The following is a 16,288-nucleotide window of genomic DNA, read 5'->3' as shown; positions in this document are numbered from 1 at the left end:
GTACAGAGGATAAATAGAGGATGATGTAGAAGACAAATGATCTTACTGACTGAGTAGAGTGTCGATCTTCCTCTCTAAGATTTTATGTCCTATTTTTCCCTTCTCGGTTGATTGGGGATTTCTTCTTCAAGAACACCCTACAGTTTCTTTCCAACCAAATTTGCCAACAAAATACAAGCACCATTTGATCCTATACTCTATGAAAATAATGGATCCTCTTGCATCTCCAAGTTGTCTACAATGTCTGTAAGGAAGTTGGCTAACCTCTCCAAGCGATGCACTTTTTGACAGTCAACAAAACACCTTTAGAATAGGAGCAATGAATAAAAAGGTGTTTAGTAGTTGCTTGAGGAGCTCCACAGAATAGAAGGCAGAAGTGGTAGGCCAACCTTTTTCCGTTAAAAATTCTCCAGTATGAATAGCGGTTGCTTGAGGAGCATTGATTTCATTGCATCCTTACAGCGAGTTAGAAATTTCTCGATCTCATGACACTTAAAATTTCTCAGGTCAGCCATAGCTGAGAGATTTTGGAAAACGTTGCATCAAGGTACCACCATGGGCACTTTAATTTGGGTTGTACGGCTCTGTCATCAACTACAGCACGATGACTATATCTTTGACAACCGAACAGTTATTTTGTTGCTTCTAACAGGTTGTTAAAAAGGAGTTCGTTTCAGAACGAGCTTTCAAGAGTTTTAAACTACCCTACGAGACCGGGTGCCATGCCATGTTGACATGGAAGGGAGGCCATCTTATGCACCAGTAACTGATAATGATCTTCTGGCCTCTGATATGTTGTTGGGAAGGATTCATTACGCCATAAGCTTCAGCTTATTATTGATGAAAATACAATCGCTACATGTTAACACCTTCGTACATGATAAATTGTAGTGCCACCAAAAGACAAATTGAGAAGAGTTAAATTCTGATTTGTTGTCTGTATGGTCATAAAACATGATATAAGAAATTATTGGAGTTTATCAATCTTGTGTAACTTCGTTTCCTCTTTTGCCTTATTATGCTTTCTTCTTGAATAATGACATAATTTTGATGTAGACACTGAAACTTTTTGCAAAGTGGACAGATGTATTGCAATAAGGAGAACCAATAGATGGATTCTCCTTTGTGTGAGTCCAAAGCCCTAAATTCATGCTTACAAGAAACACTGTATCCATAAGAACTAAAGGCAATTAAGTAGTTTTCCATTTTACAAAATTTCAAAGGATTAGGCACTCATTTAAAAGAAATGGCAGGATGAAAGTACAAGTTCTCGGAGTCAATACTGTAAGAAAAAAACACTTATTAGTTCTCTCTCATGACTGGAATGCGATAATTGTTTCTTCTAGAACCATTTTACGCATTGAAAGGTTCCACTTCACCAGATTTCCTGCTCTCATAGGAAAGTTTCTCTAGAGGAATGTTAATTCAAAATTCTGAGCAAAATGTTCAATTCAAAACTGTGCACTAAATTTAGGTTTCAAGTGATGGAAATGCATTCCAGCAGATCATTTTTTCTCTCTATGAATCCAAGCAAATGTTCAGTGGACCCATTCTTCAGGCCAAGGTAACTTCGATATCCTACATTCCACAAATCCTGCACCTGAATACATATCTAGAGCGAGAAAAGCTGCAGAAGGTAAGAGTAGACCAAAGCCAACAGCGCCTTGACCTGCCTGTTGGCACCCTACTCTCCTCTCAGCATGCACTAGGGAGAGGTTCCTGCAGGTTCAGACGCACAAAATGGCATTTATCACAGTTTTCACAAAATTAATTTCAACACCATGAAAAACATAACCACCACAATGCCAACATAGTTAGAAGAACGAAATTTTTAGCAGCAGGTTCCTACTTATTCTAGATGGTTATTTGCAAATAAAACAAGAACTTATGCCAGTCCGAATGCCAAGTACAATGAAGATGCATTCAACATTTAGTATTGTTCAAGTACAACTTCTATTGCATCCATAAAATTTTCGATTGTTCCTTAATTTTACTTGACCTTATTCATCCATCCATTGGACTCCTTTGTTAAGAAATTTGATATAATAAGGACCAAGGTCTTGTTAGCATAGGGTAGGGGTATTCTAGCTTGCATGAATTAACCTTCATGAATTACTACAGTTATTTGATGCTTTTTTTTTTGTATCACTCAGGTAAATACACTCCTGAATACAAATGGCTTGAAGCAGAGCTACCTAAAGTAAACAGGAGTGAGACACCATGGTTGATTGTTCTCGTGCATGCACCATGGTATAATAGCTACAACTATCACTACATGGAAGGAGAAACCATGAGAGTAATGTATGAGCAATGGTTTGTAAAATACAAAGTTGATGCTGTATTTGCTGGCTATGTCCATGCCTATGAGCCCAGTGTAAGGGAATGTCGTTCTTCTACTCTCTTGCACGTTTCATCAGCACAAGTTTCCAGTTCACCACTGCCTTTTGCAATATATGGGATTGTTTACTCATGACCAAGAATTTCTGTTTTCTGCATAACTAAATCAATCGTTGCTTCCTACACAAAAACACACATCTTTATTTATGACCTTTTAATTTGTTCCAATTATTTATTTGCTTTTCATGGCTATGTGCTATTGGAATTAAAAAGCTGTTAGAAAAGAGCCTCTGCCAGCTTGCCTATACTCCATTGGATTTTGGTTTCAGTTAACATAGATGGTGTCCCATGTATGACAAGTTATACTAGGAGGGATAATTTATGTATTAGCAAGAACTACAACCATATGGTGCTTTAACATTTGAGTTGGTCTGGTGGGAAGTCCTCTTCAATTGGAGTCTTCCTACCATATGGAGTCTTCCTACTCCATAGATCGTTATTGTTGGTCTTGTTTTACCTCCACCATCCTAGATCATGAACAAATCTGATGATTTGTCGGTTTTGTTTTGCAGTATAGGATATCAAATATCGCATACAATATCATGAATGGAAAATGCACACCAGTTCCTGACCAATCATCTTCTGTATACATCACCATAGGCAATTGTGGAAATCTCAAAGGGCTCACGACTAAGTAAGTTGAATATGAGATCTATAATTATCATTTCATTCCCTCGCTGTTTTCTTAACATTTTGCTGATGCGATCAGAACTAGTGATTCTTCGTGGACTGATCAAGTTTTATTCATCCACAATGCAGCATGTCAGAGCCACAGCCCAATTATTCAGCTTACAGGGAAGCCAGCTTCGGTCATGCTATTTTTGACATCAAGAATCGGACCCATGCTTATTATACTTGGCACCGCAACCAGGATGGTCATGCAGTTGCTGCTGATTCCATGTGGTTTTACAACCGATACTGGCACTCTGGATGATTCTACTACATCTGCTGCATAAGTTGAGCCACTAGTTCTGAGTCTTTGGAAATAAAAATTTATCTCAAATGTTGAGGCAGGCATGGATACTTCTCCCTTCTTCTTTACTTCTCTACTTCACCTTTGAATCGAAAATTTTGTAGCGGAAGACTCTGCCCATTTAAATAGCTTATTTGTTGCTTTGTCAATAATCATAGTTTGAAGACTATGATGTTGATATGGAGTTGGTTCTGAATCTACAAATCACTGGTCTGAAAGATTAGCTTCATTCAATGAAGGAATTCAAGAACTTGTGTGATTGTGAAGGTCCAGTTAGCTCAATTATGATAACTTGCAATAGTGCTTAACATAAACTGGATCAAATTAACTTATTTGCTCAAGTGATTCGTGAATAGTTACAATGAAACCACTTTGCAATGTGGATAAAGATAAGAATTCAATTTGACAATTTATTGGATGAACAAAAGGCAAGGAGGAAGAGTACATAAAGGAAGAGTACAACTATGCACAAAGCAACCTAAGCAACTTCAGAAATTAACAAAATATATTTCTACGCTTTATCCAAAGCGAAACTCTGTCCCCCCTCCTATTCTGCTTTTTTTTTAAAAGGTAAAGCAAAATCAGTTTGTTAACAAAGAGAGAACAAAGAGTGGACTGCAAATTATGTGATCAAGTGAACCAACAAACGAAGCAATCCCGAATTCAGACTGAAATGGATCTAATCAATCAAGTCCACCTAATTAAAACAGGTTAGAAACGACAGGTTACCTGTTCACTGATATGGTTAAGGCCTGCTTCTCAGCTGCACTACCAAAAAGACCATATCAATAGTTTTATCGTTTAATTTCCTGTAACTTATTGGATCTTCTAGGGATTTGGGAGTTTCCATCCGTGGAATTTTGATGAGCAGAAAAGGAAGAAGATGGACAAAGAAAGGAGGAATCTCAAGGAGAATAGCATAGTCTTACAATGGACGTCTTCCGATACACTTCAACTCAACGGAGTGTCGGAGAGGAGGAATCGAACTCTATTGGATATGGTCCGGTCCATGATAAGCTTCACTGATTTACGATTGTTTCTTTGGAGAGATGTCTTACTTTCTGCGATTTATTTATTGAATAGAGTTTCCTCTAAATCCGTTCCTACTACACTATATGAGATATGACATTGTAAGAAGCCGAGTCTTGGTCATCTCAAGATTTGGAGATCTCCAGCTCACATCAAGCGACTACAGGAGGACAAGTTAGAGGCTAGGACCATGAGTGCTCGCTTTATAGGATATCCTAAAAAGTCATTAGGATACTATTTTTACGTCCCAGAGGATCACAATATTTTTGTAAGTCGACATGCTATTTTCTTGAAAAAATAGTTTATCCATGATAGAGGCAGTGGGAGGAAAATTGAGTTTGAAGAGAAAGTGTTTCTAAAGCAACGAGTCATGGAACCTATAGAACCTATTTATACTAAGCCAGTACATGTAGTACCTCCTCCACCTCGTAGATCTAGTAGGATTTTCCATTTTTCTGAAATATACTTAGGTATGCTTACAGAGGATGCTGAGAAAATGTTCCTCATGGGAGATAGAGAACATATATAGGATCCCAATACTTACAACGAAGCGATGTTAGACATTTATTCCGAGAAATGGCTAGAAGCTATGAAGTCAGAGATAGATTCCATGCATTCCAACCAAGTCTGGATCTTAGTGGATCTACTAGAAAGTATAGTACCTATTGGTTGTAAATAGATCTACAAAAGGAAGATAGGTTCGGATGGAAAGATAGAGACCTATAAGACAAAGCTAGTGGCGAAAGGGTATAGTTAGGGCAAAGGCATTGACTATCAAGAAACCTTTTCACCTGTAGCCATGCTGAAGTTCATTCGAACATTGCTTGCTATTGCAGCATATCATGATTATGAGATCTGGCAGATGGATGTGAAAACTGCTTTTCTAAATGGATATCTTGGAAAAGATATCTATATGGAGCAGCCTTTCAAATCATTTGATTTGATCAAGAACGAAGAGGAACCATGTGTTTATAAGAAAGTTAGTGGGAGTGCTGTTGTATTTTTCGTATTGTACGTGGATGGCATCCTCCTGATTAGGAATGATATTTCCATACTAACTTCGGTCAAGGTCTGATTGTCTAAAGAATTCTCTATAAAAGATCTCGGGAAAGCATCCTATATTTTGGATCTATAGAGATAGATCTAAAAGGATGTTTGACCTATTATAGAAAATATACATAGAGGAGGTACTGAAAAGATTCAGCATGAAAAACTCTAAAAGGGGTCTTCTATCCCTTAGGCATGGGATTCATCTTTCCAAGAAAATATGCCCCAACACATCTAAAGAGATTCAACGCATGAGCAAGATCCCTTATGCTTCAGCCATAACGAGCCTCATGTATGCCATGCTATGTACACGACCTGATATAGTCCTTGCTGTGAGTGTCACGAGCATATATCAGTCGAATCCAGGCGAGGAGCACTGGATAGCTGTGAAAAACATTCTTAAGTACTTAAGAAGAACTAAGGATATGTTCTTGGTCTTTAGAGGAGGATCAGAGTTAAAGGTAGAAGGATACACAGATTCAAACTTCATGACTGATATTGTTGATAGAAAGTCTACATCAGGATATTTGTTCTTGCGCAATGGTGGTTCAGAAAATTGGAAGAATTCCAAACAACCGATCATTGCTGATTTTACTATGGAAGCTGAGTATATTGCCGCCTCTGAAGCTGCAAAGGAAGCCTTCTGGTACAAGAAGTTTATTGCAGAGTTAAATGTTGTGATAACCGCCCCACTCCCAAGAGAAATGGAGGGGGGGCCATTACATCGTCGTGCAGGCATTCATAACGCCTGAAGATGGGTGGTTACAACCATCCGCCTTCCCCTGCAATCAGAGGCTACAAGAAGCCTCGATCGGTGGAGATTTTCATCACCCTCTTCCCTTTTAATCCCACGTCGCCGGAGCAGAGGGCTGCATTGCCGGGGTAGGAGACGAACGATCCCCTTAAAAGCAGGTAAAGCCCTTCTTTATAATTTATTTTTGTAGATCTAGCTTAGGGATTAAAAAAAAAGAAAAGGTGGGCATCGGTCGGGATGGCCGAGCAGTGTCGGCCACAGGCCACGGCGGCCGCAGGCCGTCGGCTACGAGCACCAGTTGTGGCCGTAGGCACGGTCAGTGCCGCTAACCGACCGGGGAGCGCCGCCGGCTGCGGCTAGGGCCCTTCCCGAGTACGATCTCCCCTTCACGGGAGAAGGAAGGGGAAGGAGGAAAAAAAAGGGCTTAAGGACTTACCTGGGATCGCCGATCGCGGGTGCCGGCCACAGCCGCAGGCCACCCGCCGCGGCCACGGGTCGCGAACCGCCTGTGCGGCCGTAGTCCACCCGCCATCGCCGCCCGCACGGCCGCAAGCGCGGTTGCGAGTGTCGCAGGCCCGGTCGGGAGCCGCCGGCCGACCTAGGGGGGTGCTGCTCGGCCTCTCCCGAGCCCTCCTTTTCTTCCGTCGCAAGAGAAGAGGAGGAGAAGAAATGAAGGAGGGAGAAGAAGGTTCGGGAAGGAAGAAGGAAGAAAAGAAAAAGAAGAAAAGAAGAAAAAGAAAAAGAAAAGAAAAGAAAAGAAAGAAAGAAAAAAAAAAAAAAAAAAGACTCTTAACGGGTCCGACCTAACGAATCAGATTCGAGTTCGGGTCCGAACCTGTTAGGCCCAAGTAAAAAGAAAAGAAAAATGGGTTTAGCCAAATTTGGCTAAACCTGAGCCCAATCAGTTGGACTAAGTCCGGACGAACCCAAACTGTAAATTGGGTTAAATCCAAACCAAATTAAGCCTAATTGAGTTGGGTCCGAACCCAATTAAGCCGAGTTAGTCTCAGCAGACCCAAATTGAATATGAATCAAGCCCAATTCAAAACCTATTTAACTAAATTGAGACCAAATTGACTTTGGGGCTGACCCTGACTCAAGCCTAAATGAGCCACATTGACCCTGGACCAAAATTAAACCTAATTGGACTTGAAATTGAGCCCAATAACCCAATCAGAAGACCAAATTGACCCGATTGGGCTACACCCAATTAGGAACCGAGCTCAATTCTTTAATTAAAGACCCAATTGACCTACGTGAACCCAATCTGGTTCTAAATCGAGGCCAAGGGCTCTAAATTAAGTAAATTAGACTTGAGATCCAAGCAAGAAAATTCATGTTATGATAAATTAAAAAATTATGAAATAAATAGAGAATAATGTGACCCCATGTGATTTATTTAGGTGATCAAGGATTTGTCACCCGGATGTAAGAAATTGAAAAGCAAATTTGTTGTAAGTAACCTTGGCACTAATCTTAAAGTTTTTAAATTACTGTTTATTTACAATTATGAAAATGTATTGGTTATGATATAGTTTTCTCAAAATTAGAATCAAGTATATGATTGCATGTGATTCATGAATTTGATTAAAGAGCATTCTAGAGTCTGGGCATATGAGGCGGGTGAGGCTCAATAGTCCCACATCAAAAAGACTCGTTCTAGAGCCTGGGCATATGAGGCGGGTGTCTCCTAATCCTGCAGACGCGTTTTGGGAGGAAAACAAAATCGGAAAGGGGTGAAGTACCGTGAAGCTCCGAAATCGGACAATATCTGGCAGGGGAGCCCCGCGGTCTCTTCTCATATGGCCCCCACGTGGGCACTGGGTGCCTCACGTGCTCCGCGCAGGCGGGGGCGTGACATTTTTTTTTTAAAGAGGAAGAGGGGAGGAAGAGACAAGCCCACCCCCGCGTAGCAGCCCCCACCCCACCAGGAGAATATTCGATGTGGGCAGAAATGACCGTGTGTTGGGCACCCTATCCGGTTTTACTCATACCCTCCCCACCCGTGGGCCAGCTCGGTTACCTGACCCGACCCTCCGTGTGAGTACGTCACATCTGGCACCACCCAGGCTACCAGCCGACCAGTAGCGCTTCCAGACCCCGTGTCCAGGCGTGGGGCATCTGATCCCCAAATTTAATCGATGCCCGTGCGTTTCGAACCTGGAACCACTTGGTTGGAAGCAAACGCCCCGTTCCAACTGGGCTACCTTTCACTTAGGTGTGAGTGCAAGGAAGGCCCTCAGAAAGGGATGTCAGGCCTACCTAGCTTGTGTGGTAGACACTACAAAAGAAACAAGGCTAAATGATATATTCCTATTGTGAGAGAGTATCCAGAAGTATTCCCTAATGATTTACCTAGATTACCTTCTGATCGAGCGATTGATTTTCGAATCGATCTCTTACCGGGTGTTGGACCTATCTCGAAGGCTCCTTATCGGATGGCCCTGGCAGAGCTGAGAGAGTTGAAGGTTCAGTTACAGGAACTCCTAGAGAAGAAATTCATTCACCCGAGTGTTTCACCATGGGGAGCTCCTGTACTATTTGTCAAGAAGAAGGATGGAAGTTTGCAGTTGTGTATTGATTACTGGGAGTTGAACAAGGTGATAGTGAAGAACAAATACCCTCTGCCCCGGATTGATGACTTATTTGATCAGCTACAGGGTGCTCAAGTCTTCTCCAAGATAGATCTATGGTCTGGGTATCATCAATTGAAAATCCTAGCTGATGATGTGCCGAAGACTGCATTTAGAATCAGCACTATGAATTTTTAGTTATGCCATTTGGACTAACCAATGTGCCAGCTGTTTTTATGGATCTGATGAACATGATCTTTAAACAGTATTTGGATCAGTTTGTTATTGTTTTCATTGATGATATACTGATCTATTCTAAGAGCAAAGAAGAACATGAAGATCACTTGAGAGTGGTATTACAGATTCTTCAAGAGAATAGATTATATGCCAAACTGAACAAATGTGATTTCTGGCTGGATAGTATTGCATTTCTTGGTCATGTGATCTCTAAAGAAGGGGTGTCAGTGGACCCAAAGAAAATAGAAGCAGTGGTGGATTGGCCTCGTCCTACTAATGTCGCTGAAATAAGAAGCTTCTTGGGTTTGGCTGGTTATTATAGAAGATTTGTGGAAGAATTTTCTTGGATAGCTACTCCTTTGACTCGTTTGACCCAGATCTGAGCAAAGTTTGTATGGAGTGAAGATTGTGAGCAAAGTTTTCAAGAACTAAAGCAAAGGCTGGTATCTGCTCCTATTCTTACTTTGCCAACCAGTACTGGGGGTTTCACCATCTATAGTGATGCCTCTAAGAAAGGGTTAAGCTATGTACTAATGCAGAATGATAAAGTAGTAGCCTATGCCTCTAGACAGCTGAAGCCATATGAGCAGAACTATCCGACACATGATTTGGAGTTGGCAGCAGTGGTCTTTGCTCTGAAGATTTGGCGACATTATCTGTATAGTGAGCCTTGTGAGGATTTCACTAATCATAAAAGCCTAAAGTATATATTTACTCAGAAGGAATTAAACATGAGGCAAAGAAGATGGCTTGAGCTACTAAAAGATTATGATCTAAGCATCAAATATCATCCAGAAAAGGCTAATGTTGTGGCAGATGCTCTCAGTAGGAAGTCAGTAGTGGGTTCCATATCTTTGCTTACCACTCAAAAGCAGATCTTGAAAGATTTTGATATGATGCATATCGAGGTGATTACCAAGGGTGCTGGGAGTATGTTGGCTAGTTTGTTGATGCAACCTACCTTGATAGAAAGAATAAAGACTGCTCAGCAGACAGATGCACATTTGTGTCAGCTTAGAAATGATGTGGAGAGAGGGTTACGACCCGAACTCCGAATCCACCTGGATAGTACTCTGCGTTTTGGCAGTAGATTATGTGTGCCCAAGGATGCTGATCTAAAAAGAGAGATTTTGGAGGAAGCTCATCAGTCTCGTTTCTCTATTCATCCCGGCATCACTAAAATATATAGAGATTTACGGGAACATTTCTGGTGGAACGGCATGAAGAGAGAGATAGCAGGATTTGTAGCTCGGTGTTTGGTATGTCAACAGGTAAAGGCTGAGCATCAGAGGCTGGCTGGTTTGCTAGAACCACTAGAGATTCTAGAGTGGAAATGGGAGCACATTACTATGGATTTTGTCATTGGGCTTCCGAGGACAGTAAGGAGGAATGATGCAGTGTGGGTGATTGTTGATCGCCTCACGAAGTCAGCTCACTTTTTATCCTTTAGGGTTGGCACTTCACTTGACAAGCTAGCTCAGAGGTATATTGATGATATTGTGTGCTTACATGGGGTACCAGTAAGCATTGTATCTGATCGGGACCCCTGTTTTGTATCTGAATTTTGGAGAAGTTTTCAGACTGCTATGGGCACTGATCTGAGACTCAGCACTGCTTATGCTCGCATATCCTCCTCAAGTTCCCATGTGGCCTCTCTCTCCGAATGGTTGCTCCACTGAACTTTCACATAGGGGATGATATGTCACCTCAGGACCTGCTCCTTATGATCAATGATGCGTAAAGGATACTCTTCATAAGTTAGGTCTCTATTAATTTGCAGGGGCTTGTGCTGTACTATATGGCTGGGATCGGGAATGTATCTCCGTAGAAGAGAAATGTGAAAGACATTATGCACACTGGATAACTCTGGTGGCAAAGCCAGCTTGTAAGCAACCTCCCCTACTCTGGCAAGAATCTCAAAGGGTTCAATGTAGCGAGGATTCAGTTTACTATGTCTTCCAAATCTTGTAACACCTTTCGAGGGTGAAACTTTTAAGAATACAAAGTCCCCCTCCTGAAATTTTACTTCTCTTCTTTTCTTATCTGCCCAGCTTTTCTGTCTATCTTGAGCTGCCTTGAGCCTTTTCCTGATCAGTAGAATCTTCTCCCTAGCACTCTGAACTAATTCAGGGCCCAACAACTTCTTCTCTCCAACATCATCCCAATGTAGAAGAGACCGACATTTTCTTCCATACAAGGCTTCATAAGGTGCCATCTGAATGCTAGAATGATAACTATTATTATAAGCAAACTCCACTAGTGATATATGATCATCCCAGGTAAGCAGGTGGGAGGCTCTCCTTACTCGGAGAGTAAGGTCCTAATTAAGTAACCACCTTATAGGCTTGCCTAGACACCAATTAGATCAATTAATCAAATATGACTAACTCATGTTGGTTCACTCTCGACTGATTAGGGAGGCTTATATTTAGGTCTCACTCGATCGCGTATTCACATCTCATGCAAATATAAGTCTACTCGCATAGACATAAGCGTAAAACATCCAGGCATTTATCAAAATAAAATTAAATGGTGATGATCATGGATCCAGGATGGGGTCATTTTACAAGCACATGCACGTCAATTGGTTTGATCGTCTTCAACTCTTGACTTGATCTTGATCCCTTAGGTCCAATTGTGATCAACTTCTTGATCCATCTTCAATCAACTCTTGATCTCGATCCGCGCATGTTGAGCTTGTTGATGTACATATCGATCAACCATCGACGTGCAACACACATCACAGATTACATCCTAGATTGCTTTAAAAATTAAATAAAATAAAAATAATAAATTACAACCTTTTTTTATAAGACACGCAAGTCTCTAATACATGAATTTAAGATGCACGCAAACATCTGAAAAATTAAAATTACATGCATCACAGAACATCGCAAAATATTTTAGCACATTCAAAGGGTCCATCCATGATCATCACCATACACATCACATGCATAAAAATTATTTTCAGATCTGTAATTTAATTGATTATTCCATCTCATGACTTGCTGATCATGCTAAATTTGACACTAAATATTTGTAATCACATTATCAAAGCATTAGAATCATTAATCTAAGCATCTAAAAATTAGTATGCAGAAAAATCAGTAAGCTGAAAATTCTGCATACATAAATTTCAGCAAGCATAATCCCTTAAATTTCAGATCTAAAATATCTTTAAAAATTTAATTCTAATCTTAATCTACATAACCATGGCTCTGATACCACCGTTAAGATCTGTCACATGCTGCTGAAAATTCAAAAATTTTCAGATATGCAGCGGAAAGACATGTGCATATCCCGTTCATCGTATGAACATATTTTAAAACCATTTATAGATAGATCAGAATTAAATTCTTATTAAATCATTTTTAAATCATGATTAAGAAGATCAGATCTTCACCTTGTGTGGGTAGATGGTCTCCGTAAATCTGATTCACGTGGTATTTGATGAGGGTTCAATGGAAGCCGCACACGCATCCGGCCTCTATAGGTATCCACACGAAGTATTGACTCGATCGAAGCCTTTGGATCTCTCCGGGGTGCTAGCTGCCTTGCAGAGATGGCTATAGATGGCTGAGATCCTCTCCTTTGAATCAACTCTTGATTGCCTTGAGAAGAGGAAGATGAAGAAGAAATCTAGGAAGAAGAATAAAAGGCCCTTCGCAGCCTTTTCTTTTCCATACGCTAGAACCAAGCAAGAAAGACCAAGAGGAGATGAAAGCCTCCTCTTCTTTTCTTCTTGCTGATGGTGGATGAAGGAGGAAGAGAGGAGGGGTCTTCACGGCTGAAAATGAAGGGAATTCACTCAAAAATTCGCAGCCCCTTGACCCCCTTCTTTTATGGTGTGTGGATAAGGATGAGCTCCTAAATTTTAGGAGCTCATCTTTATCCCTATTTTGAATTCAAATAAGAGGGGCATGGCCCCTCCTTTTTCTTTCACGCCACCAGCCAAGGGAGAGGCGTGGGCCCCTCCCTCTTCTCCCATATGGTCAGCCCCTAGTTGATCAAATCAAGTAGGGAGGGTTGGGTCCAAAGGATGGGTCCAATCCTATTCAAAATAGGATTATATACACCCATTTTAATTTCTCCAAATTCTAATCTAATTAGGATTTAATTGAACCATGACTCTATTGAACTCTTCAATCCTAATCTAATTAGGAGTCATTTAGTTAATTAGATTAAAATTAAAATTAATTAGGACTTAAGAAAGTCCTAATCTAATCATGACTTGTTCAATTTCGGCCCTAAGATAATTAGGACTTTAGAAATCCTATTTCAAGTAGGATTCTAATTTAATTTGAAATCCTAATCCAATTAGGACTTCATGAATCCCACTCCAAGTAGGACTGATGATCAAGTCCAATTAATTAAATTTAATTAATTAAATTAAATTGCAATCCGATTGCAATTATTCCTTCTTCTAACCACAACTCTTAGCGGGTTTTCAATTTATCAATCTAATTGATCATATGTGATTCTTAATCACAATTCAACCATTGGATCGATCAATACTTCTAATGTGTGTAATCCCATAGGTTCTATTCTGACTGGTAGTGAGATATATTACAATCTCTATCACAATATCATTGAAAACTTCTTTCAATGGGTTGAAACAATTCCAACTCAACTCACCAGGAATTATCGACCATCGAGATGATTTCTGTGAGTCTCACCATCCACCAGTGACACCTAGCAGCATGTAGTGGCTATCCAGCAGAATAGAATGATGAACCTCTAGGTGCAGTTATCGTATGATACAGTCCTTCTATCGTGGATCCCTACAGACTGGAGGTCATGGATAACTCGTCAAACCCCATCGTCTGTCATATGTCTAGATTTATTCGACTTGAGTTCGATGGTGGAAAACTCTTTCTCCACTTTATATTACTGTCCGGCCAAGGTCTTAGAACTCAGTCTAATAAATCACATAGGATCACTCCTCTTCTATCAAGGTTGATAGATTCCATGTAAGTGCATATCCTACTCCTACAGTGAACCTACTGCAGCCAATCTACACTACAAGGACCCATATGACTAGGGCAGGGGTGACTAGTGGTTGGCATGGAAATTGGTGGCGAGTACGGAAGGGCCAGCGAGCATCCGACGGAGTAGCAGCAGCTGCGGCAGAGGGGAGAGACGGGGTGGCGTGGTGGTGCGAAGAAAAAAAAATGGTGGTGGCAGTGGTGATGGTGGGCGGAGGCGGTGACGGTTGAGAGGAGACGGCATGGGGTGGCGAAAGGTGGTGATCGGAGGAACCGAGGAAGAAGCAGTCGGGAGAAAGAAGAAAGGAGGAAAAAGAAAAACTCCCGCACGTGCCTGACTTATGCATCACGTGTGGCGATTTAAATTTTGAATTTTTTTGTTGTTTTTTTTAATAACCCAAATGGACTGGGGTTAATGGGTTAACCGACCCAACCCGTTAAGATAGTCCGATCCGCAATATTGAATTTTGAATTTTGATTTTTTTTTTGAATCGGTTCGGGCGAATGGGTGATGAGCTAACGGGTTTAGACCTTATCCGCACTGTAGATCGCCATCTCTCTTTTGATGCCCTACCTCCGGGTGGCGGCGGCGGCGGCGCAGCGCGATGATGTGGCGCTCCAAACGACGGCAACGCTGATGGTACGTGGAATAACACCGGGAATCGTTGCGATCTGAGGCAGAGACAGTGGAGAGGGAGGAGATTTTGAGGTAGGAGACGGGTGGGGAGGGGAGACCGAGGGCGTTGAGGAAGAAGGCGGGGAGGCTTGGCGGCGGCGCTAGGTGACGGCGATGAAGCGTCGGTGAAAGAGAAAGGGTGGACGGAGGCGGTGCACCGACGGGCAGCAACTCCTCCGTGTCTTCACAGGGTGGTGGCCGACGACGTGGGGAGGGAAGAAACCAACGGGAGGGCAATGGTGGGATACGAAGGCAGTGATGGCGAATGGTGAGGAGGATCGGTGGGGTGGCACCGGGTGGGAAGAAACCGACAGGAGGGCTTTGATCGATTCTTTCAATTTCAAAAATAAACCACGCAATAGCACGTATCCTGTAGGATAGTGATTACGGGTGTCGGTCCACAGGGATTGAAGAATGAGTTATTTTTCTTTTTAAAAATAAATCAAGAAGAAGAATTTGCTTACTTGAATTAACTAAATTAAACTATAAGTACGAATTAGAATTTATCAGATTAAATGGATCTAGGCTTTGGAGTCTACCACATAGCATTGCATCAGGGTCTGTGTTCTTTATTTTTTTTTTCTTTTGGAGAGGCATGCAATATTGGCTACAAGCCTTATAAAATAAAAGCATAAAGAGTTTTAAGAAAATCCATCTTAGGTATAGCAAGAAGTATCTACCTAATTATCCTAATCTGGGGTGTAGTACACCTCTTCTTCCTAGGAATGGATCATTTTAGACTACTTTAGCAAACATGAATAGTAAATGACATGCTCAAGATTTAAACATCATAAAAGAAATATTTCATTGAAGATAAGAATTTAAACAAGCTCCAAAATAATAAAAAAAAATGAGAACTACAATGCCCTAATACATTGCTAGGGCTTCATCCAGCCCTAGACTAGACGTCTAGCTGCGCATGGCTTCCGGACGAACTCCCATCTTCAAGTGAAAGTCTTCCGCTCCCATTCTTTCCAAAATATCACAAAATATTCTCTTCCTTCTTTCTTTCTTTTTTTTTTTCTTCTTTTTTTTATTTCTCTGGTTCGGCCCTCTTCCCCTCACCGAAACAGAGCTTCCTCTGTTCTTTTCTCAACCACCCTCCCTCAGCCGATGGCCACCCTCCTCCTTTTATAGAGGATGAAGGGCGTCAATCCGTGGAAATGGCTGGATCTTGGGAGGAATACGTGGTCCGTGGAGTGCCGGATTACTGTAGATGGCCGAAAATGGAGCTGGCCGCTGGATCGACGGGCGGTGGATGGAAGATGACGAGATGGCCGCAAGATCGATGGGAGGCTGATGCGGAATGTCTGGATCTCGGAGAAGACGGGGACAGAGCTGGAGATAGATGCCGAGCTGGGTTATCAGCTGTTGGGAGCCGATCACGGCTTGGTGCTAGGGATCAATCCGGAAGGGGAGACGTCGCAGATGCTTGGATGCTGGGTGATTGCTGGGTCGGAGGCGTCACGGGCGGAAGAATGGCTGACTACGAGAGTGGCTAGGACGCGATGCTGGGAGGAGCGGAAGAAGAAGGAGGCCGGATCCATGGCGTGATACGCTGGGAGTATGCGAAGCCTATCTCGGACGCTCGGAACGGCAGTGCGGAGGCGGGGATGC

At 41.8% G+C, this 16,288-nt stretch overlaps 1 long non-coding RNA gene across 1 annotated transcript; it reads right to left on the bottom strand.

The window, feature by feature from the left end:
- Window positions 1-3,043: 3,043 nt before the first annotated feature.
- Window positions 3,044-6,917, bottom strand: LOC148715205 (uncharacterized). The gene is made up of 2 exons (XR_015988203.2): window positions 6,637-6,917; window positions 3,044-6,347 (listed from the first exon to the last, which is right to left on the bottom strand). It is a non-coding gene; the product is annotated as an uncharacterized LOC148715205 (long non-coding RNA).
- Between the last annotated feature and the right edge of the window lie 9,371 nt (window positions 6,918-16,288).

The sequence above is a fragment of the Phoenix dactylifera genome, chromosome 1, assembly GCF_051530095.1.
Source record: "Phoenix dactylifera cultivar Ajwa chromosome 1, Ajwa_hap1_PhDact_Kaust_v1.1, whole genome shotgun sequence".
Taxonomy (NCBI): Eukaryota; Viridiplantae; Streptophyta; class Magnoliopsida; order Arecales; family Arecaceae; genus Phoenix; species Phoenix dactylifera.
Note: the sequence above shows the minus strand (reverse complement) of the source record. Positions and strands in the feature narration are given on the sequence as shown.